Source organism: Coenobita brevimanus, chromosome 33, assembly GCF_032717465.1.
Source record: "Coenobita brevimanus isolate Jiangsu-jjx chromosome 33, ASM3271746v2, whole genome shotgun sequence".
Taxonomy (NCBI): Eukaryota; Metazoa; Arthropoda; class Malacostraca; order Decapoda; family Coenobitidae; genus Coenobita; species Coenobita brevimanus.
Window position 1 is genome coordinate 9,964,542 of NC_136986.1, and position 22,687 is coordinate 9,987,228.

Consider the following 22,687-nt stretch of genomic DNA (forward strand, 5'->3'; position numbering starts at 1 on the left):
TAATATAAAATGGATATTCACTCGTTAGAAAATGTACAGAGACGAATGACAAAAATGATACATGATTTTCGGAACCACTCATGTGAAGACAGACTAACAAGACTAGGTCTGCACTCACTAGAGAGGCGTAGAGTAAGGGGTGGTTAAGTGGATGATGGGAATAAATAAGGGAGATATTAGGAAGGTACTTAAAGTGAGCATACAGGAGAGAACTAAAAATTATGGTTTCAAACCATAAAAATTCCGTTTTGGTATGGAAATAGGTAGAAATTGGTTTGGTAATGGAGTAGCAGACTAATGGAATAAGCTCCCAGGTAAAGTAGTTGCTGCCTCTTCCATTGAGAGTTTCAAGCATAGGCTAGCTAAACATAGGACAAATAAGGGGTGGGTTTAGAAAAAAATAAACTCTAACAACCAATACTAATTCATTCTTTTTCCTTTTCAGATTATACTCTGATGGTCTCTTTTTCTCCTTTGACACTTTCCTATAAAATGTCCACGCCAGTTTTTCTATACTGTGTGGTGTTCTTCTGACTTTTGCTTGACGGCTTCGGCTGGAGGGCTTGGAGGAAGGGGGAGAGTTTTCTTCTTTCCTATTCGTATCTTACTCTGGTAGTTCAATTAATCTTCTCGGAGCTGCCTAGCATGGGCCAACCGCCCTACTGCAGTTGTCCTCTCTTCTAATGTTTACACACACACACACACACACACACACACACACACACACACACACACACACACGAAAGAAGATTATTAGTGACGAAAACTGAAAATATTAGAAGAAGCTTAACAACTGCAAGAATGCTGTCGTGTTTAACTCAACATGTATTAATGAAAATATGCTACCAGCTGTCACATATCAGTCTCCCTCCCTCTCTCTCTCTCTCTCTCTCTCTCTCTCTCTCTCCATATATATATATATATATATATATATATATATATATATATAATGGAGCCTCTGTGGTACAGTGGTAGAGTGTGCGTTTCGCACGCTTGTGGACGAGGGTTCGCCTCCCGCCAGAGTTGTTAAAACATTGGGAATCGTTCACCGAGCCACTTGTTACCTTGGCGGACATAAGGGGTTCTGTGGTTAAACCAGTGTCGCATACTAGTATGCTTGCACCCAATCGGCTTAAGGCGTGCTGATTACACTTGGTTCACAGACTACACACACAACCAAAACCACTACAACACTACAATTACACTTCCAGGCACTTCTCACCCTACATACAGTCTCTACCAGACAGCCTAAGCCACTGGGTAGAGATACATTAGCTGTATGGTCCCTGCTTCGGTAGGGATAGGCTGGTCCTGCAGTGGACCTCAACGGCAGATATATATATATATATATATATATATATTATCATCAGCCGTTTGAGTATCCACTGCAGGACCGGCCTATCTCGACCAAAGTCGGGACGATACAGCCAATGTATCTCTACCAAGTAGCTTAAGCTGTCTGGTAGAGATTGTATGTAGGGTGAGAAGTGCTTTTAGGTGTAATTGTAGTGTTGGAGTGGCTTTGGATGTGTGTAGTCTGTGAATCAAGTGTAATTGGCCCACGTAAGCCGACTAGGTGCAAGCATACTTTACAGTAAGCGACACTGGTTCAACCACAGCACCCCTTGTGTCCGCCAATGCAGTGAGTGGCCGGGTGAACACTCCCAAAGTTTATTACCCTGGCGGGGCGCGAACCCTGGTCCACCTGTGTATGAAAAGCACACTCTACCACTGTACCACAGAGGCTCATATATATATATATATATAGATAGATAGATAGATATAGATATATGTATAGAGAGAGAGAGAAAGATAGATAGATAGATAGATAGATAAATATAAATGTATGTATATTCATATATATATATATATATATATATATATATATATATATATATATATATATATATATATATATATATATATATATATATATGTAATGGATGCAATAGCTTATAGAGGTTGGGGGGTTGGACTTTCTGACCACCACTTGGTAGTGGTGAGAATCAGAGTCCATCTGAAATGAAGAAATAGGGGAAGGGAAAAACGGGAGGAAGTAGTATATGCAGAGAGAGTGGAAAGGTTACAAGAGGATGAGAAAGAGGCAGAAAATAAGAGAAAAGTGGAGGAACGATTGAGTAAATATGGATTTGAGCTGATCGGGGACGTGGAAGGTGTGTGCAAGATATTCACTGAAATAATCTATGTAGCATGTGAGGTGGTGTGCAGGGTGAAGAGAAGACAAGAGGGGGTGCAAGGAACAGCATGGTGGAATGAAGAGGTGAGACAGGCTGTGGCATAAAGGAAGAAAGCAAATAATGAGTGGATGAGAAACAGGGACGTGGAAGAAGTTAAGAGACAGATGAGAGAGTTATATGTAGAGAGGAAGAGAGAGGTGAAAAGATTAGTAGGAGACAGTAAGAAGAGAGTGGATGAGAAATTTGGAAGGAATCTGAGTGTAAGGTGGAGGGAATGTAAGAAAATCCTTAATGAGGTAAAGAGAGTTAGAAAGGGTGGCAATGAAGTTAGTCGGGAAGTGATAGATGAAAATAATAGATTACTAGTGGAGAAGGGAGAAATCGTGTGCAGATGGAGAGAACAGTTTAAGGAAATGTTGAACACAGAGAATGAAAGTAATGCGAGTATAAGTGGCTGGGAAATGGCTGGAAGAAGGACGTATGTGAGAAGGGACGAAGAAAACAGTATGATAGAAGTTGTGGAAGCAATGAAGAAGGTCAAAATGGGGAAAGCCTCAAGAACTGATGGAGTGTGTGGTGAAATGCTGAAGCATGAGAGAGAGATAGTAGTAGAATGGATGTGGAAGATGTGCAGATTGGCCTGGAAGGAAGGTAGTATTCTGGAGGATTGGAAGTCAGGTAGAATTATTCCCTTGTACATAGGAAAAGGAGAAAAAAATGTGTGTGGTAATCATAGAAGCATTTGTTTTCTTTGTTTAATAGGAAAAGTATTTGTAGGATACTTACTGACAGAGTTTGGGAAATGACAGAGAAATTCGTTGGAGACGAAGAGGGAGGTTTTAGGAAGGGAAGCGGTTGTGTAGATCAGATATTCTTTCGTAGATCTTTAGTGGAATTTTTTCTAGAAAAGGGAAAGAAGTTATATGCAGCATTCATGGATTTGGAGAAAGCATATGACAGGGTGAAGAAACAAGGATTGTTGAAAGTATTAAGAATATATGGAGTAGATGGGAAGTTGATGAATTCTGTGAAGAGTATGTATGAGGGTGCCAAGGCTGCAGAGTGTGTGGATAGTGAACTGAGTGAAATTTTCGAATTGAAAGTTGGGTCGAAACAGGGATGTGTCATGTCTCTATGGTTGTTCAGTCTGTATACAGATGGGGTTATAAAAGAGATACAAGGTAGAGCAGTGGATGTTGGAGTGGCCCTAATGATAGAGGACAGTGTTTGGAAACTCCCTGTACTGTTGTTTGCAGATGATACAGAAGTGAAGACGAAGGGGGGCTGCAAGAGTTGGTGCATGAGTTTGGGATTGTGGCTAAAAAAAAAAAAAAAAAAAAAAAAAAAAAAACGGAATCTAAACGTGAATGTAAGGAAGTGTAAGTTATGATCTTCAAGAGAAGTGAAGTCAGTGAATGTACAGTGTGGCTGGATGAGAAGGAAATGGAAAATGTGAGTGCTTTTAAGTATCTGGGTAGTGTTATCAGTAAAGATGGAACGCTGGAGGGTGCAGTGCTAGAAAGGGTAACACAAGAAAGAAAGGTTGCTGGTTCCTTGAAAGCAGTGATAAGAAACAGGGAAGTGAGCATGGAAGTGAATAAGTTACTACATAACAGTATTGTGATACCAACTTTAACGTATGGAAGTGAAGCTTGGACGTTGTTGGAGAGACAGAAGCCAACAGTGAGAGCAGTGGAAACGAATTATTTGACCGGAGCATGTGGTGTGACATGGAGAGACAGACTGACAAATGAGGATGTGAAGGAGCGTTGTGGTGTTGGTGAGGATGTGATAGGAAGCGTTGGGAGAAACACACTGAGGTGGTTTGGCCACGTGGAGAGGATGGAGAGTGAGAGACTGACGAGGAGAATGTATGTGAGTGAGGTGGAGGGAGGGAGACGGAGGGGGAGGCCGAGGATGAGATGGAGAGATGGAGTTGGGCTGTATACGAAGGAGGGGGGTGTGAGGTGGGAGAAGGGCAGTGAAATGGCGGGGAACAGGGTGACACAGAGGGGATTTGTTTGTGGCCACCCCTTACGGGATTAACTCCAACACCGTGGGGATGTTTTCACCGATCTGTGCGCATCCCGATGGGATATTCACTCTCCGACTGACTTTATACAAATATTTACCAAAAATCAGTTATTATCCCTAGAATATTATAATTACCTAGGCATATGGCACATACCTTCAGCTCTCTCCTGGGATGTTTGTTGAGCCTTCGTCGACAACCGTAGGACTTGTGGAGACTTCTGAAGTTGGGTAACTAAGTCTGCACTTTACACTTCCCAACATCCCGTAATATGATTACCACAGGCTGATATTATCACTAGAAACGCTATTCTATGATTTTCAAATAGTTTGGAATCCATAGTCCAAAAAAAAAAAAAAACTGTGAAAGCAATGTAAATTATGTGCGCATACGAGCTTCCTACTCATCCTCATTCCCCGCTGGGATTCTGTCATTTATTATTCATAAAAACACTCACACTTTAAATTCCTATTACTTTATAACACTTATATATATCTGCAGTATTTATCCATAAGTTTCCTTCAGTAATGGTAGTTTATTGTCACTGCAGGCATTCACTTTCTCTTTCGGTAAAGTACGTAGAGAGCCAAGGTTTCTCTTTCACTGTCTTAACTTCAAGGATTTGTACTCATATTCTTATATTACTAATTATTTTCATTTCTATTTACATTTTCTATTGTATTTTCAACATTCACACTTCTGTTTTACTTACACTGTGATATGCACTGTCACTTGCAGTAACTTATAATACTATATTACACTGTTCAATCATAATTACATCCATTGCTTTCACTTGCTATTTACACATTTTTTACACATTATTTACATTTTCCACTTGCACTTTTAGAACTGCTTCCGTCTGTGGTAATCAAAGAAACAGGTTACACAGAGGGGAACCTAGTACTCAGCGCACTGCCAAGAGGTGCGTTTGTGCTCAGGTGTGCGTCTGGTTGTATGTGCACACACCTGGCACCTGCGGATTGCAGCCTTCCTCTTCGTTGTGGCAGGCATTTGCACCAGTCTGTGCCGATCCATGTACGCCCTCTGCTCAAGTCTGTCAGGAAATCTAACAGAATGGCGCCTTGGAGCTGCTGCTGTCACCCTACCATATCTCTCAAGCAGCTGCTGAACACATGTCCTGGCTAACAACCTCAGAGAGAAGGACGTTGGTGGCTTTACTACATCTTGTACAGGATGAAGGCGTTCAGTATCGTCATGTCAATGAGATGCAAAAATACTTTCCTGTACCACCTAGTATTCTTCCTGAGGCAGTCGATCTCTCCAATCATCATGTCGGACTTGTCCACCAGCCGCAAGTTGATATTATAGTCGATGACAGCATCAGGTTTCCTCACAGGTTTGCCTGTCCTACAGTTCCCCCTTATGTACGGTGGTGAGCATGTGCACGACCCTCTTGTTAGCATCTTGTCAGACTTGCGTAGGTGCACATCTCATCGCTTTGAGTTTCCTGCCTCAGGAAATTTGGGGAAGTTGGCACGATTGCTCTTCACAGCGCCGCTGGAGGCGATGCTGTGCTCTGAAAGATATTTAGCAAGTCACGGTGCTGTTTAGTAGTTGTCAGTATACAGCACATGATTCTCACCAAAATACCTTTCAAGCAGCACTTTGACTACAAAGCCTGAGAAGCCAAGGGGGTGTGTTTTGTCCAGATCAACAGTGCTGGCTGAATAGATGACGAAGTCAAGGATGTACCCCGTCTTACAGTCGCACAGTACAAAGAACTTGATTCCAAAGCGATGACATTTGCTTGGAATGTACTGTACAAACCTAAGACGTCCTCTGAACAAAACCAAGGATTCGTCTATGACAACCTTCTGAAATGGGTGGAAGAATGACAAATTTATCCGTCATTCTGCTCAGAATATCCCGGATCTTCCAGAGTGGGTTAGTCTGGGAAGGTACATCGTTGTTGGCGAAGTGCAGATTTCCCATGATGTTCCGGAGGCGATCTCTGGCCATGTAGTTATTAAAGGTGGGTGAGGGGAGTAAGGGGTCCTTGGACCAGTAATCTTCCAACTCATGCTTCTTTGAATGTGGCAAGAGAATCATGAGGGCGAAGAACACATACAGCTCCTGCACTCCCAGCACAGTCCACTGTTGCATCTTCGCTGTACCTACACCACTTGCAGCACGTTGTGACTCGTACCTGCTTGTCTCATCACATATGTGCTGCGTGACTTCTTCATCGAGGAAGGCCAAAAGAAGGTCCACAGACTCAGGATCCTCATCAAGAGTGAAGGCAGGCTGTATGCCTGAGGAACTCTCATCAAAATGGAGTTGTTCAGGGACGAAATCGGAACCTTCCGTCCACAGGAAGGCGTCCAGGGTTCCCTGTCGTGGCGGAGTAGGGTGGGTGAGGGTGGAGGGTGGCTGTGAGGCAGACTGGGCTGTTTCAAGGTCACCCTGACTGACCCTAGGTTGCTGTGTAGCACTAGCAGCCCTAACTCTACTTGCTTCTCTACTTTTATGAGTCAGGGATTTACCTCTTCCCCTACGGCCTGCCTTCACTGTAGGTGCTGGTGGAGAGTCCGATGACAAAGACTCAGGAGAAAATTCCCTTGAAGAGGAGGAAGAAATTAGTGAAGTGGGGCTGGGATAGCAGGGAGGTGATTCACCTAGGGCCTCATGGCGGGCTGGGTCATGCAGGGCCATTTTTCTGGGGCTAACCCACCACCTTTTCACTCCCTTCCCAATTTCCTTCCCTTGCTGCACAAAGGGTTCCTTTCCCTTGGAGCAAGGAATAACTTGGGACACTGAAGCACTCGTACTTGCAGTTTCTGTCACGATTTCCTCCCCAGGCTCATCACACAATTCACCCGAAAGATCAAAGTCACTATCCATCATTATCATAGATAATTCTGCCAGTTCACGTTCCACTGCTGAGTCACTTAGTCCTTTACTGCTTCCCACACGAGTTTTTCTAGGGGTAGAGGTCACAGTGCCCTTTGCAATGGGCGCAGAAGCGTTGGAAGTGGCAGGGCGCGAGTGCAACATGGTTTCACCTCAGAGGACTACAAGGAACTGAATGACGCGGCTTATATTGGCAGCCAAGGGTTGACAATGTCAGTAGGGCGACAGATGCTCATTTTTATGCTATGAAATGATTATATGATCGCTGATGCACTAGCTTACAGTCGTATGTTTGTTCAAAGATGGTCTTTGAACTCATTGCTGTCAGGTGTTTGTGTCAGTGATGGAACAGAAGTGTAGAGTTGAAGTTGAAGCAGCAAGTAAAGTGTAGTGAAGTGAAATAACTATCAGTTAAATGAGTTGGAAACTTGATTTGCAGACTCTTGGGTGAATCATGTTATATATAAATAACTCGATATACAGTAAATCGTTATGTAACAGATTTTTTCAGATGCATCCTTGTCATAAAACAAGGGTACATAACGGCCATACCACGTTGAGTACACCGCTTCCCGTCTGATCAGCGAAGTTAAGCAACGTTGGTACTGGTTAGTACTTGGATGGGTGACCGCCTGGGAACACCAGATGCTGTTGGCATCCCTACGTGTCAAGTGGGGTTGGTGGAGGATTAGTGCCCCTCCCTGTAAAACAATTAACTCTAACCCCTTGGCCACCCCGTTTGGGATACATGGCATCTGGCAATGAATGAATGAAAAAAATGATTGGTAGGAAATCTCGACAATATATAAAAAATTAGGTAGTTCCAGGTGAATGTAAATATCACTTAGGCTTCTCCCTTCCTTTCTTATATATATTTTTATTACGAGAATAGGTTATACGGCATATTTGAATGGGAAATTACCTGGGAAAATTAGCGAATGAGTGCACATGAGGTGTTGTCAGGTGATAATTAGCCAATTCCAGGTGTATGGCATTATTACTTACCATATTTTTTTTTGTATATTATTTTATGTAAGGATAGGGCATAGGGCTTATTTCAATGGATGAAATCAGTGGAAAATTACAGGGAAAATTTGCCTAGCGCAGCGTGGCCGGGCAGGTGAGAGGGGAGGAATATGGAGGGGAGGTAGGGAGGGGAGTCAAGAACGGGGAAAAATGGCTAAATCGTAAACAATGGATGGGAGTACAGATGACATTATGAGCACTGGCTATTGTTGGACACTGGCAGTACTAATAGATGATACAAGCCACCACTTGAAAGCCCGGGAGAATTCAAAATAACACAGAACCACAAAAGTGATGCCCCGCGGTATGATCCATTGCACCTGAGCGTCACAAAAGTGATGCCCCACTGTTAAGAGGTTAACTCAACTGACGATTTCTATAAGTTACAAAAGGACCTCGATATATTGTCCAAATGGTCTAAAACTTGGCAAATGGAATTTAATGTTGAAAAAAATAAAGTACTTAATGTAGGCAAGACAACAGGAGATACTGAATACAGCTTAGATAACAAAGAAATCACTAAATTGGAATGGAAGAGAGATCTAGGAGATATGGTTAGTAAAGGCCTCAAGTCAAGGCAACAGTGTAGTAATACGAGAAATAATACAAATAGGGTCCTAGGAATTTTTATGTGCAGCGTGAGCAATATGTCATCAAAAGTAACACTGCAGCAATATCTAGTATTAGTAAGGCCACATTTAGACTATGCTCTATAAATTTGGTTTCCTTACTATAGAATGGATACAGTATAAACTCGTTAGAAAATGTAGAGAAGAATGACAAAAATGATACACGATGTTTGGAACCTGCCATGTAAAGACAGATTAAAAAGATGAAGTCTGCACTCACTATAGATACGTAGAGAAAGGGGAGACTAAATTGTGGTGTTTAACTGGATGACTTGAATAAATATGGGATATATTAGCAAGGTGTTTAGAGTGAGCATGCAAGATGGAACTAGAAGTAATGGTTTCAAAATAGAAAAATTTTATTTTAGTAAGGAAATAGGTAGAAATTGGTTTGGTAATAGAGTTGTAGACGAATGTAATAAGCTACCTAGTAATGTAGTTGCTGCTCCTTTCACTGAGAGTATCAAGCATAGGCTAGATAAGCATATGACAAATAAAGGGTGGGTATAGAGAAAAATAATATCTAATAAACAATGCTATGGTCCTTTCACCGCAAGAAGTCTGTTCAGGGTGGGGCCCACCTGGTGAATCACCTCTAGCGATGCTGCCAAATCAACATAGTAAATGCCTCTCTCTCTCTCTTATTTCCCATCAATGTGCTATTTGAAATTGTTTTTTATATTCTGTATATAGTAAAGGAAGCTATATAGTACATTGAGTATCACTTTTTAAAATTATAACAACGATTTGAATAATTCTATGACACGTGGCAGTGCTTTTTTTCCCATGTTGCCATGCCGAGGTCGGCGAGGGACCCAGGGTCAGAGAGAGGATTAGGCCTACAGGGGAAACCTCTTAAAAATAAAACGCGCCTAGACTTTTACCTCATAGGTGGTGTGGAAAAAAGTTGAAAAGAAATAATAAATATATACAATATATATATATATATATATATATATATATATATATATATATATATATATATATAGAGAGAGAGAGAGAGAGAGAGAGAGAGAGAGAGAGAAACAGGTGGGATGGGGGTAGGTAGGGAGACTGATAATCCGATAATTGGTGGTCAAACTGGCAACGTCGCACTCGGGGAAAGTCAAACTTCTGCCACACCCTGAACAGACTTCTTGCTGCGAAAGGACCATAATTCATTCTTTTTTCTTTTTAGGTTGCACTATGATAGTCTCCTTTTCTCCTCTCACGCTTTCTAATAAAATGTCCACGCCAGTTTTTATGTACAGAGTGGTGTTCTTTCAAACTTTTTCCTGCCGGCTTCGACTGTGGGGTTTGGAGGGCGGGGAAGAGTATTCTTCTTTGCTATTCTTATCTCATTATAGTAGTTCAGTTACACTTTTAAGAGCTGCCTAGCATGGAACAGCCGGCATACTGCAGTTATCCTCCCTTCTTATGTTCTTATGTCTTCATGGTTGTTCAATCTGTATATAGATGTGGTTGTAAAATTGAAACAGGGTAGGGCAGCGGATGTTGGAGCGGCCCTAATGAGAGAGGGTATTGTTTGGAACTCCCTGTAGTGTTGTTTGCAGATGATACTGTGTTCTTAAGTGAAGGCGAAGGGGTGCTGCAAGGTTTGGTGGATGAGTCTGGGAGAGTGTGAAAGAAATGGAATCTAGAGGTGAATGTAGGGAAGAGTTAAGTTATGGTCTTCGAGAAAAATGAAGTCACTAAGTGTAGAATGAGGTTCGATGAGGAGGAAATGGAAAATGTGAGTGCGTTTAAGTATCTGGGTAGTGTGAAGAGTATGGAAGGAAATTTGGACCGTGAAGTGCTTGAAAGGGTACAACAAGGAAGAAAGGTTCATGGTTCCTAGAAAGCAGTGATAAGAAACAGGGAAGTAAAAAAGTTACTGCATGAGAGTATTGTGATACCAATTCTAACGTAATGGAAGTGAACCTTGGGCTAGGACACAAGTCAAGAGTGAGAGCAGTGGAAATGAGCTATCTGAAAGGAGTACATGGGAACACATGGAGAGACAGACTGACAAATGAGGAAGTGAAGGAGCGTTGTGGTTGGGATATGGATGTGATAGGAGGCACTGGGAGAAACACACTGAGGTAGTTTGGTCATGTGGAGAGGATAGAGAGTGAGAGACTGACGAGAGTGTATGTGACTGAGGTGGAGAAAGGGAGAGGGAGGGGGAGACCGAGGATGTGGTGGACGGTTGGAGTGGAGAGGTACTGTGTATGACAGAGGGATGTGTGAGCTGGTAGCAGGGCAATGAAATGGTGGGGGACAGGGGGACATGGAGGCAATTTGTTTTTGGCCACGCCTTATGGGATGAAGAAGTCTGGCAATATATATATATATATATATATATATATATATATATATATATATATATATATATATATATATATATATATATATTTTCTATATAATTTTTTTCGAGAAACAAGAAACCAAAGAAAAGGAACAAAAATACAAAAGATAGCCAAATTCAAGATACTGAGTTTGAAAGACTGGAGTTCATATGAAGTAGGAAATACAAACAGAGGGAGACAGTTCCAGAGTTACCTGTTCCATCAGTGAAAGACTGGGAGTAATGGTTAACTCTTGCATTAGAGTGTTGGACAGAAAAGGGAAGAGAGTTTCTTGCTAGAAGGGTGTCACGCACCCGTCGTAGAGGTGCAGGGATGCAAGCAGACAGTTCAGAGGAGCAGTGACCATGGAAGTAGCGATAGCAAAGAGATAAAGAGGCAACAGTGAGGCGAAGAGACAGAGGTTGAACAGAGCCAGTAAGAGGAGGAGAGATAATGAGACTTAAAGCCTTTGACTCCACCCTATTGAGAAGGACTGTATGTGGGGAGCTCCCCCACACATGCGAGGGGTGCTCTACACAGGGGCAAATAAAACCTGTGTATAAAGTCAACAACTGTACAGGGGTAAAGAAGGTATGGAGTCGGCTTAGCACACCTAATCTCTTGGAAGCAGATTTTACAAAAGGTGTAATATGATATTTTCAGATAAATCCCGAGTGAATGAAAAACGAAGCATGTTCCAGAATCATGGAAGATTGAGCTGGATATTATTAAACATTAGTGGGTCTCCGTGCGGAAGATTTTGTCAGGTTAATAGGTGTAAAACTGTCTTTGTTGCATGAAAAAATATATATATTATTTTTACCCCAATCAGAGATACGATCCATGTCAGACATTAGGTGTGACATAGCCTCATCCTTTTTTTTATTTTTTTTAAATAACTGCTGGGATGGATGTTGCAGGAACCGAATGAAAAGGAGAAGGGTGGAATCATCAGCATACGAGTGGTTAGGGTTAGACATATAGCTTCGATCATTGTTTAATAAAAGGAAGAGAGTTGGTGATAGGACAGAGCCGTGAGGAACACCACTGTTGATGAATCTAGTAGAAGAATGATGGACGTCTACAACAGCGGCTATAGAACGATCAGAAAGGAAGCTGTAGATGAAGGCACAGATAAAAGGATAGAAACCATAGGAGGACAATTTGGAAATTCAAGATTTATTGCAGACGATCGAAATCCTTGGAGATGTCAAATGCAATGACAAAGCTTTAGGCAAAGTCCCGAAAGGAGGATGACCAGGAGTCTGAAAGGTAGGTGAGAAGATCGCCAATTGAGCATCCCTGACGCAACCCATACTGACGATCAGAAAGAAGGTTGTGATAGGAATGATGCTTTAAAATTTTTTGTTAACGAAAACTTTTGAGAAACATGATGTTAGAGAAACTGGACGATTGTTAGAGAGTTGGGAACGGTCACCCTTCTTTGGAACTGGCTGAAAGAGAACAAACTTCCAGCAAGAAGGAAAGGTACAGTTTGAAAGACGAAGGCGAAAGAGTTTACCTAGGCAGGGTGTAAGCACAGAAGCACACTTCTTGACGACAACAGGAGCGACTCCATCAGGCCCATTTGCCTTGTTGGTATTAAGGCCAGTGATGGCAGAAAATACATCTCCTGAAAAAATTTTAATATCAGCCATGATGAAGTCAGAGAAAGTAAGTGATCGAGGAACAGCACCGGAATCGTCTAAGGTGGAATTGGAGGAGAAAGTCTGAGCAAAGAGATCTGCTTTATCAGAAGACGAAATAGCTACAGAGACATCAGAGTATAAAACAGGAGGGAAGGATGATGAGGTAAAGTTGTTAGAAGGGTTTTTGGCAAGGTGCCAGAAGGAGCAGGAAGAATTTGAGATGGAGAGTTGAGAGCATTTAGTGTGGATGGAATTATTTTTAGCAGAGAGAAGAACAGACTTAGCATGATTCTGGGCAGAAACATAAAAAGATGTGATTCGGGGGTAGCCTTGTTGTGGTACCTTTTATAGGCCCTCTCCTTACTGTGGACAGCATTAGAACAAACGTGATTAAACTAAAGCTTTCTTGCATCAGTCAAAGGATGTGAGAAAGGAATGTATGCTTCCATGCCGGAGAGAATAACCTCTGTAATCCGCAAGGCACACTCAGATGGCTCCCGGCCATGGAAACAATAATCAGTCCAGGGAAAATCAATGAAGTACTGCCTGAGGGCCTCCCAATCTGCAGCTCCAAAGTGCCACATCGACGTTTCTTTTGAGGGTCCACGGGCCGTACTGAAGCAACAGGACAGGTGAAGGTAATAAGGTTGTGATGGAGGAGCCCAACGGAGAGAAAAGATGAACCCTTTGAGATTCTGAAGACACGATATCGAGTCATTATAAATCCAACCATTGAGATTCTGATGACTCGATTTCGAGTCATATGAAACAACATTTGTTTGTTTGCACGTTTTGCATATCCTAACTGGGCTTGTTCTACATACACTATCCTGTTTATCCTTTTCCAACTATTTGGATTTACACAGACAAGTACATCAGACAGATATACATAATAAATTCGCTTTTACCATGAATAATATCAGTATTACCAGCATGGATATTTGCTTGTGTGACAGCGAAAGCTTTCGATTTTCTCTGTGAAAACTAACGTAAATTGCCATAACCTATATATCAATGGAAAGGTAATTTACTGTAGATTGACATGGTGCAATCAAATTTCATGTAACTCTAATACTTTTTTTTTTACAAATATTTTTCTACAGAAGGGTGTGCGATTTTTTCCTTTTCGGCTAACTTCTACTCGTTGTATTGGCCTTTTAGCTACTTGCCTTCTTCAACCATACTATGATAAAGAGCAACTATTCAGCTTTAAATTGGTACAGTCAGGGGAAGTTCCGCATTACCCACTGTTCGGAGCATTGGTGGTCGATGGATGGTCACGGAGCAGCAGCCAGACCCCATATGTCTGGTAACTGTGAGTGAGAGGGAGAGTGGCTGGGGATGGAAGGGTTTGGAGAGTTGCTTATGTCACAGTACAGAGATCGATCTGATAATTGGGACTTCCTATGTCATTCTGTCCAAAGGAAAGCGAAGAATCTGTTAATCGCTCATAGAGATTGTTTATTATTATTATTATTATTATTATTATTATTACACATTACCTTAGAGTCTAAGTTCGAGATAATTACCAGAATAACACTGGAACTGTTTGCAGGCGGATGTTTACACTGCGATGACAGAGGATAAATAAATAAATTTATAAGAAATAACATAGAGATGGTTACATAGATAGATAATATAGGGGTTTTGTTTTCTAGTCAACACATATTGTGAATATATGTTATATCGCTACTAATGTTTCCTGGGGAAACGTCTCATTTTAAAATCGAGAGGGAATGAAAGCATTCAAACCTCTGTCCGAACCCAGGATACTTGCGTAACTTTCCTGACAACACCAACTTTACGGACATCTACGTAATCTTTATCATAAAATGCTAGAATTATATTGTCATCTATCCTTACAAAAGTACCGGTAACTCAACCACACCGTCCAAGTCATACATTGCTGACCTACATGTGATTCCCATTCTATCACTAAACCCTCCTCTGCCCCCAATCCCCCGCCTCCCCCTCTTTCACACTCACAGTCACCAGATATATAAGGTCTGGCTGCCTCTTCACATTCACCTGTCTCACACCAGTGCTTCGGGAGGTGGGTAATGCAGAACTTTCCCCGACTATACCACATTCATTAGCACACTGAATCCACGTGCAGTAAACAGAGGAAGGCCTCATGCTGAGCACCTACTCTATGTAGAAGAGGATATTCTCAATGCCATCGGAGATGAACCATCTACAAGTACACATCGACTTGCTTCATGATTCGGTGTGGCTTATGCATCTGTATGGAGGATTGTAAACAGACAAAGCCTGTACCCATATCATCACCAGCCCATCCATGCACTGACTGAATGTGATTATCCCCGGCGAGTGGATTTCTGTAGGTAACTTCATATAGTGAATGGTTAGCGAGTAAAGGTAGGGGAGAAGATGAAAGAGAGAAGAGAGACATATATGTGAGTAGGAGAAGGGAGGTTAAGAGACTGGTGACGGAGAGTAAGAAGAAAGTGGATGAAGAGTTTGGGAGGAATCTGAGTGTGAAATGGAGGGAGAGTAAGAAATTGTTCTGGAAGGAGGTAAAGAAAGTAAGGCAGTGTGAAAGGGGAAATAGTAAGGGAGTGAAAGATAGGAATAATAGATTGTTGGTGGAGAAGAAAGAGAAATTGAGGAGATGGGAGGAGCACTTTGAGGATTTGTTGAATGTAGAGAGTGACAGCAGTGCGAGTATAAGTGGTTGGGGAATGGTAGGGAGAAGGAGAGATGAGAGGAGGGAGGAAGAGATCAGTAGGACAGAAGTAGCGGAAACAATGAAGAAGATCAAGTTGGGGAAGGCCCCAGGAATTGATGGAGTGTGTGGTGAAATGCTGAGGTATGGAGGTGAGATTGTTGTGGAATGGATATGGAAGTTGTGTAGATTGGCTTGGGAAGAGGGAAGGGTTCCAGAAGACTGGAAATCAGGTATAATTGTTCCTTTATATAAAGGAAAAGGGGAGAGAGAAGTATGTGGTAACCATAGGGGTATTTGCCTTCTTAGCCCCTTAACCGCGTCACTTTCGTGACGCTTAGGAGCAAGGGATCATACCGCTGGGCGTCGCTTTTGTGATTCTGTGTTATTTTGAATTCACCCGGGCTTCCAAGTGGGGGCTTGTATCATCTATCAGTACTGCCAATGTCCAACACTAGTCAGCACTCCTAATCTCATCTGTACTCCCATCCATTGTTGACAATTTAGCCATTTCTCCCCGTTCTTGACTCCCCTCCCTACCCCCCCTCCATTACCCTATCCTCTCGCCTGCCCGGCCGTGCTATGCTAAGTAAATCTTCCCTGGAATTTTTCACTGATTTCATCCATTGAAATAAGCCCTATGTCCTATTCTTATACCAAATAATATATACAAGAAAGAAATAAGGTAAGTGAGAGTGCCATACACCTGGAATTGGCTAATTATCACCTGACAACACCTCACGTGCACTCGTTCGCTAATTTTTGCTGTTTTTTCCCCTTGAAATATGCCCTATAATCTATTTTCGTAATAAATATACATGTAAGGAGGGAAGGGAGAAGCCTAAGTGATATTTACATTCACCTGGAACTACCTAATTTATAATGTATTGTCTAGATTTCCTGCCAATCATATCAGTGCTAGACAAAGCTGTTTCAAGATATAACATTGGTAGCTCTGAATATATATCTCCTAAGTAGGCCTCTAATCTATTTTCGTAATAAATATACATGTAAGGAGGGAAGGGAGAAGCCTAAGTGATATTTACATTCACCTGGAACTACCAAATTTATAATGTATTGTCTAGATTTCCTGCCAATCATATCAGTGCTAGACTTAGCTGTTTCAAGAAGTAATATTGGTAACTCTGAATAACCCCTAGCAGGCCTCCACGCTGGTCCTCCGTTATCAGTTCACTCTCATCTTCCGAAGGGAGAGTGCGTATGTTTCTTCTTGCTGACTTCAAGGCCTTTTTTCACCCCCATGCAAATGGCCCTGTGACCTTTACCCCTTACTAAACCTCGTGTGGAAAGAGGTAAAGGGCTGACAATTGATAAAAGAGTGACTACGATCTTTCTATTGAGTAAAACAGTGCAAGTGGAATTGTAAATAATGTGTAAATAATGTGTAAACAGCAAGTGAAAGTAATGAATGTAAATATACGTGAACAATGGAAAATAGTTTTATAAGTTATTTCAAGTGACAGTGCACAACACAGTGTAAATAAAATAGAAATGTAAATTACGTAAATAAAATAGAGAACGTAAATAGAAATGTAAATGAGTAGTATTATAAGAATACGAGTATATACCCTAGGAGTAATGAAAGTGAAAGTTTCACTCTAGCATGTCTGAATGCTATGAGTTATGAGAGTGAAGATGAAAGTGACATTCACTCTCAATGCCAGTATACAGGACGAGAAAGTGAATGCTACATATTTTACTGAAAGAAATTGAATCCCTACAGTGACAATAAACTAATACTACTGAAGGAAACTTATGGATAAAGACTGTAGATATATATAAGTGTTATATAGTAATAGAAATATAAAATGTGAGGGGTTTTATGAATAATAAATGACAGACTACCAAGAGCGAACTAGTGCCAGTGCGACGATCAGACGCGCTCGTAATTTCCATTGCTTTCACAGTGTTTTTTTTTTTTTTGAGTATGGATCCCAAACTACTTGAAAATTGTAGAATAGTGTTTATAGTGTTTGTATCGGGCTGTGGTAATCATATTACGGGTTGTCGGGAAGTGTAAAGTGGAGACTTCGTTACCCTACTTCAGAGGTCTCCACAAGTCCTACGGTAACCGACGAAGGCTCAACAATCATTCCAGGAGAAAGCTGAAGGTATGTGCCATAAGTCTATGTAATTTTATTATTCTAGGACTAATAACTGATTTTTGGCGAATATTTTTTGAGAGTCTGTCGGAGCCCAAATAACCCCGCGGCACACCCAAGTCATTGGTAAACAAGCCCGCGGTGTAGGGGTTAGTGTGACTGGTAAAATACATGGCAGAATACTCATTGATAGGGTTAGGCATATGACAGAGGAGATAGTTGGAGAAGAACAAGGGGGATTTAGGAAGGAAAAAGGGTGTGTAGATCAGATATTTGTTCTAAGATGTTTAGTGGAGAAGTATCTAGAGAAGGGAAAGAAAGTGTATGGTGCCTTCATGGACTTGGAGAAAGCTTATGACAGAATAGATAGGCAAGGTATGTGGAAGGTATTGAGAATATATGGAGTGGATGGGAAATTGCTGAATGCTGTGAAGAGTATGTACGAAGGAGCTAGGGCTACGGTGCGAGTGGATGGTGAGCTGAGTGAATTTTTTTATCTCAATGTGGGACTGAAACAGGGTTGCGTGATTGCTCCATGGCTGCTTAATATATACATGGATGGGGTTGTAAAGGAGGTGCAGGGTAGGGCAGTGGATGTGGGGGTGGCTCTAACGAATGATTGTGAGATTTGAAAGATTCCGGTGTTGCTGTTTGCTGATGATACAGTATTGTTGAGTGAAGATGAATAGGGGTTGCAAGGTTTGGTGAATGAATTTGGTAGAGTGTGTAGGAGAAGGAAGCTGAAAGTTAATGTAAACAAAAGTAAAGTTATGGTGTTTGAGAGGAATGAAGTCACAGAATGTACAGTGAGGTTGGATGGTGAGGATATGGAGAGTGTGAGTGCATTCAACTACTTGGGTAGTTTGATGAGTAAGTATGGAACTTTCGGGGATGAAGTGCATGAAAGGGTACAGCAGGGAAGGAAGGTTGTTGGTTCACTGAAAGCAGTGATGAGAAATAGGGAGGTGAGTATGGAAGTTAAGAAGTCACTGCATGATAGTATTGTGATCCCTACCCTGACGTATGGAAGCAATGTGTGGACCTTGCAAGAGGGGAACAAGTCAAGAGTGAGACTTGTGGAAATGAGTTACTTGAGAGGAGCATGTGGAGTGACATGGAGGGACAGGTTGACGAATGAAGAAGTGAAGGAACGTCGTGGGGTGGATGTGGATGTGGTTGAGAAGATTAGGAGAAATACACTGAGGTGGTTTGGACATGTGGAGAGAATGGAGAATGAAAGACTGACTAAGAGGGTGTATGTAGGTGAGGTGGAGGGAGGGAGAGGGAGGGGTAGACCGAGGATGAGGTGGAGGGATGGAGTTGAGAGGTATATGAGGGAGGGGGGGTGAGTTGGGGGGAGGGTAGTCAAATGGTGGGTGACAGAGCAACTTGGAGGCGTTTTGTCTGCGGCCACCCTTTGCGGGATTAGGGCGTATTGAGGTGATCGTAACCTACTAAAGTCTCACCAATCTAAAACCAAGGTTTGGGTGGGGTCTGGCGCTGGGTGCAGCCATGCCATACTTCCTAAACGAGCGATGAGTAGATTCTGTTATATATGTAATAGGCATCACAGATAGGTACACACATACTAATACAATAAAAACGTAAGTATTCTAGCATATCAAAGGAAGGTAAACTTGTAATGCATATGGCTCTTGTACATCAGTAAAGAAACGTGGCATACATATTTTACAGTGGTGCTGAAAAAAATGTAGTTACTTTTACCGACTTTCACGGTAGTTCTAAGTTGGGTAAGTAATGTAACAATTACGTTTATAATATAATAATATGAAGGAATCAGTAGAACATACGCTATTTTCTTAATAGAAATAAATAAGTTAAAACACTCATGAGCGGCAACATCCAGATCCATTGGAGGGAGATTTAAGCTTCTGTCACGCGCTTCCACTGTTCACTTTCTGTTATATACAGTATTTAACTTAAATTATATTTATAACTTAAATTAGTTTGTCTTTACACACACACACATAAACACACACACACAGAAGTGGGTGATGTCATGTCAGGCCAGGTGGCGAGGTGTGAGCGGACGAACTCTAACGGTGTCAGGTCAGCCACTAGCCAATCAGAGTATAGGAAACAAGGCAACGCTGTACACCGGGAAATCCCCGGCTGGACTCCACCCAAACCTTCGTTTTAGATTGGTGAGACTATAATCGTTTTCATCTGCTAGAGCTTCCTATTAAACATAAAATTTGTAATAGCATGGTAAATATGACAAATTTCCAAACATGTCACAAAATAAAATATATTTACATTTTCCTACTTTCTTCATTCTTCAATTTACGGACACGACTTTTGAAACACCTTGTATATATATATGTATATATGGAGCCTCTGTGGTACAGTGGCAGTTTGTGTTTTCGTACACTGCAGAACGAGGGTTCGCGCCCCGCCAGGGTAATAAACTTTGGGAGCGTTCTTCAGGCCACATACTGCATTGGCGGACATAACGGGTGCTGTGGTTGAACCAAAGTCACATACTGTAAGGTATGCTTGCACCCAGTCGGCTTGTGTGGGCTGATTACACTTGGTTCACAAACAGCACACACACACATATCCAAAGCCACTCCAACACTACAATTACACTTACAAGCACTTCTCACCCTACATACAATCTCTACTAGACAGCCTAAACCACTTGGTAGAGATACATTGGCTGTATCGTCCCCACTTCAGTAGGGATAGGCCGGTCCTGCAGTGGACACTCAAATGGCTTGTGAGATGACAATATATATATATATATATATATATATATATATATATATATATATATATATATATATATATATATATATATATATATATATATATATATATATATATATATTTATATATTTATTTATTTACACTATATATATATATATATATATATATATATATATATATATATATATATATATATATATATATATATATACATATACATATATATATATATCTATTGCCAGACGCCTCAATCCCGTTTGGGGTGGCCACAAACAAATCGCCTCCAAGTCGCCCTGTCCCCGGCCATTTCACTCCCCTGCTCCCGACTCATACCCCCCGCTCTCATATATCTCTCCACCCCATCTCTCCATCTCATCCTCGGCCTCCCCCTCCCTCTTTCCCCCTCCACCTCACTCACATACACTCTCTCCGTCAGTCTTTCACCCTCCATCCTCTCCACATGGCCAAACCACCTCAGTGTGTTCCTCATAACGCTTCCTATCACATCCACATCAACACCACAACACTCCTTTATATCCTCATTCGTCAGCCTGTCTCTCCATGTGACTCCACAGGCTCCTCTTAAATAGCTCATTTCCACGGCTCTCACTCTTGACTTGTGTCCTTCCAACAACGTCCAAGCTTCACTTCCGTACGTTAGAGTTGGTATCACAATACTGTCATGTAGTAACTTTTTCACTTCCATGCTCACTTCCCTGTTTCTTATCACTGCTTTCAAAGAACCAGCAACCTTTCTTCCCTGCTGTACCCTTTCAAGCACTTCACCCTCCAAACCTCCATCCTTACTCATCACACTACCCAAGTACTTAAACGTACTCACATTTTCCAATTCCTCACCATCCAACCTCGCTGTACATTCACTGACTTCACCTCTCTCAAAGACCATCACTTTACTCTTCCCTACATTCACCTTTAGATTCCGTTTCCTACACACTCTCTCAAACTCATCCACCAAGCCTTGCAGCTCTCCTTCGTCTTCACTCAACAACACGGTATCATCTGCAAACAACAGTACAGGGAGTTTCCAAACACTATCCTCTCTCACCAGGGCCACTCCAACATCCATATATATATATATATATATATATATATATATATATATATATATATATATATATATATATATATATATATATATATATATAGTTTCGTTTCGTTTCGTTTTCAAAATTTCCAACAAGCTTGCATGCATCGGCCTTGGTCACCTAATGGCAGCTCTCCATGCTGCACGATCTATTGCAGCCTCCCTGTTCAGTTCCTTAATCCTGAGGTCACACTTAATGACCTTGTCCCATGTCTCTCTCGGTCTACCCCTCATAACCCCACCCTCAATATAAAAACTTCTCATCTTTCTCACCCAATTATCATCCCCCATCCTCTCCACATGCCCAAACCACCTCAATCTACCTCTCCTCATCACAACACCAATACACTCCAGTCCCATTCTACCTCTCAACTCTTCCATCATAAACGCAGCCTCCCCAGACCTTGCACACAGTGACACACTATACATCCACCTAATCATTGTCATTTCTGTACGTTTGAGCCCGCGAATATCCTCCTCCTTTACTCCCCAGGTCTCACTGCCATACTGTAGAGCATTACACTCCTAACACATGCTGCATACAAAGACCCCTTAGCATGTAGGGAAAGCCCTCACAATGTCAGGAGAGGCAACAGCTCCCTGAACTTCTTCCAACCACTTCTCACCCTAGCCACAGAGATAGCTCCAGCCCCACCTTCAGCACAAAACTTGTCTCTGAAATGAAAAAAACTCTTCCACACACTCAAGAAATTCAACAGCAAGTTCAATCCTTTCACTCCTGACAATCTCCTCCTGCTCTCTCCGACATGCTGTACACATAAAATCAGCATTATCTCACAGTCTACCTCTGATACCACTACATCTCTTGTGCACCCATTTATCACAAGCACCGCACAGGATAGAATTACTTCCCATGCCCTTGTGGCAAACTGCACATAGCCACTCTCCCTTGTCTTTGACGGTACCGCCACCAACCCTAGATATCATCACTTTTGTTTTATCTGCATTTACCCTTAAGCCCTTGTGCCCCATGCCATCTCTCCACTTCCTAAATCTTTCCTCCATCTCCATTTCATTCTCTGCAAACAACACCAAATCATCAGCATACAACATCTCCCACGGGAGTCTGTTTCTGAAGTCACGTGAGAGGGCTTCAAATACCATGATAAACAACATAGGACTCAAAACTGACCCCTGATGCACACCAATGTTCATGGAAAACTCATCACTCAAATCTCCACTCACTCTTACCTGGGTGCGAGCACCCACATACATAGCCATAACCACCCTAACCAGCCAATCTTCCATGCCAAGCTTTCTCATTGTCCACATCACCACCGCTCTAGGAAC

General features: G+C 41.8%; 1 protein-coding gene and 1 non-coding gene across 2 annotated transcripts in view; both read left to right on the forward strand.

The window, feature by feature from the left end:
• Positions 1–22,687, forward strand: part of LOC145395786 (ionotropic receptor 93a-like) — a 131,139-nt gene that overhangs the window by 27,858 nt on the left and 80,594 nt on the right. The window lies entirely within an intron of this gene.
• LOC145395991 (5S ribosomal RNA) lies at positions 7,640–7,758 on the forward strand. Its single transcript, XR_013896718.1, has one exon. It is a non-coding gene; the product is annotated as a 5S ribosomal RNA (ribosomal RNA).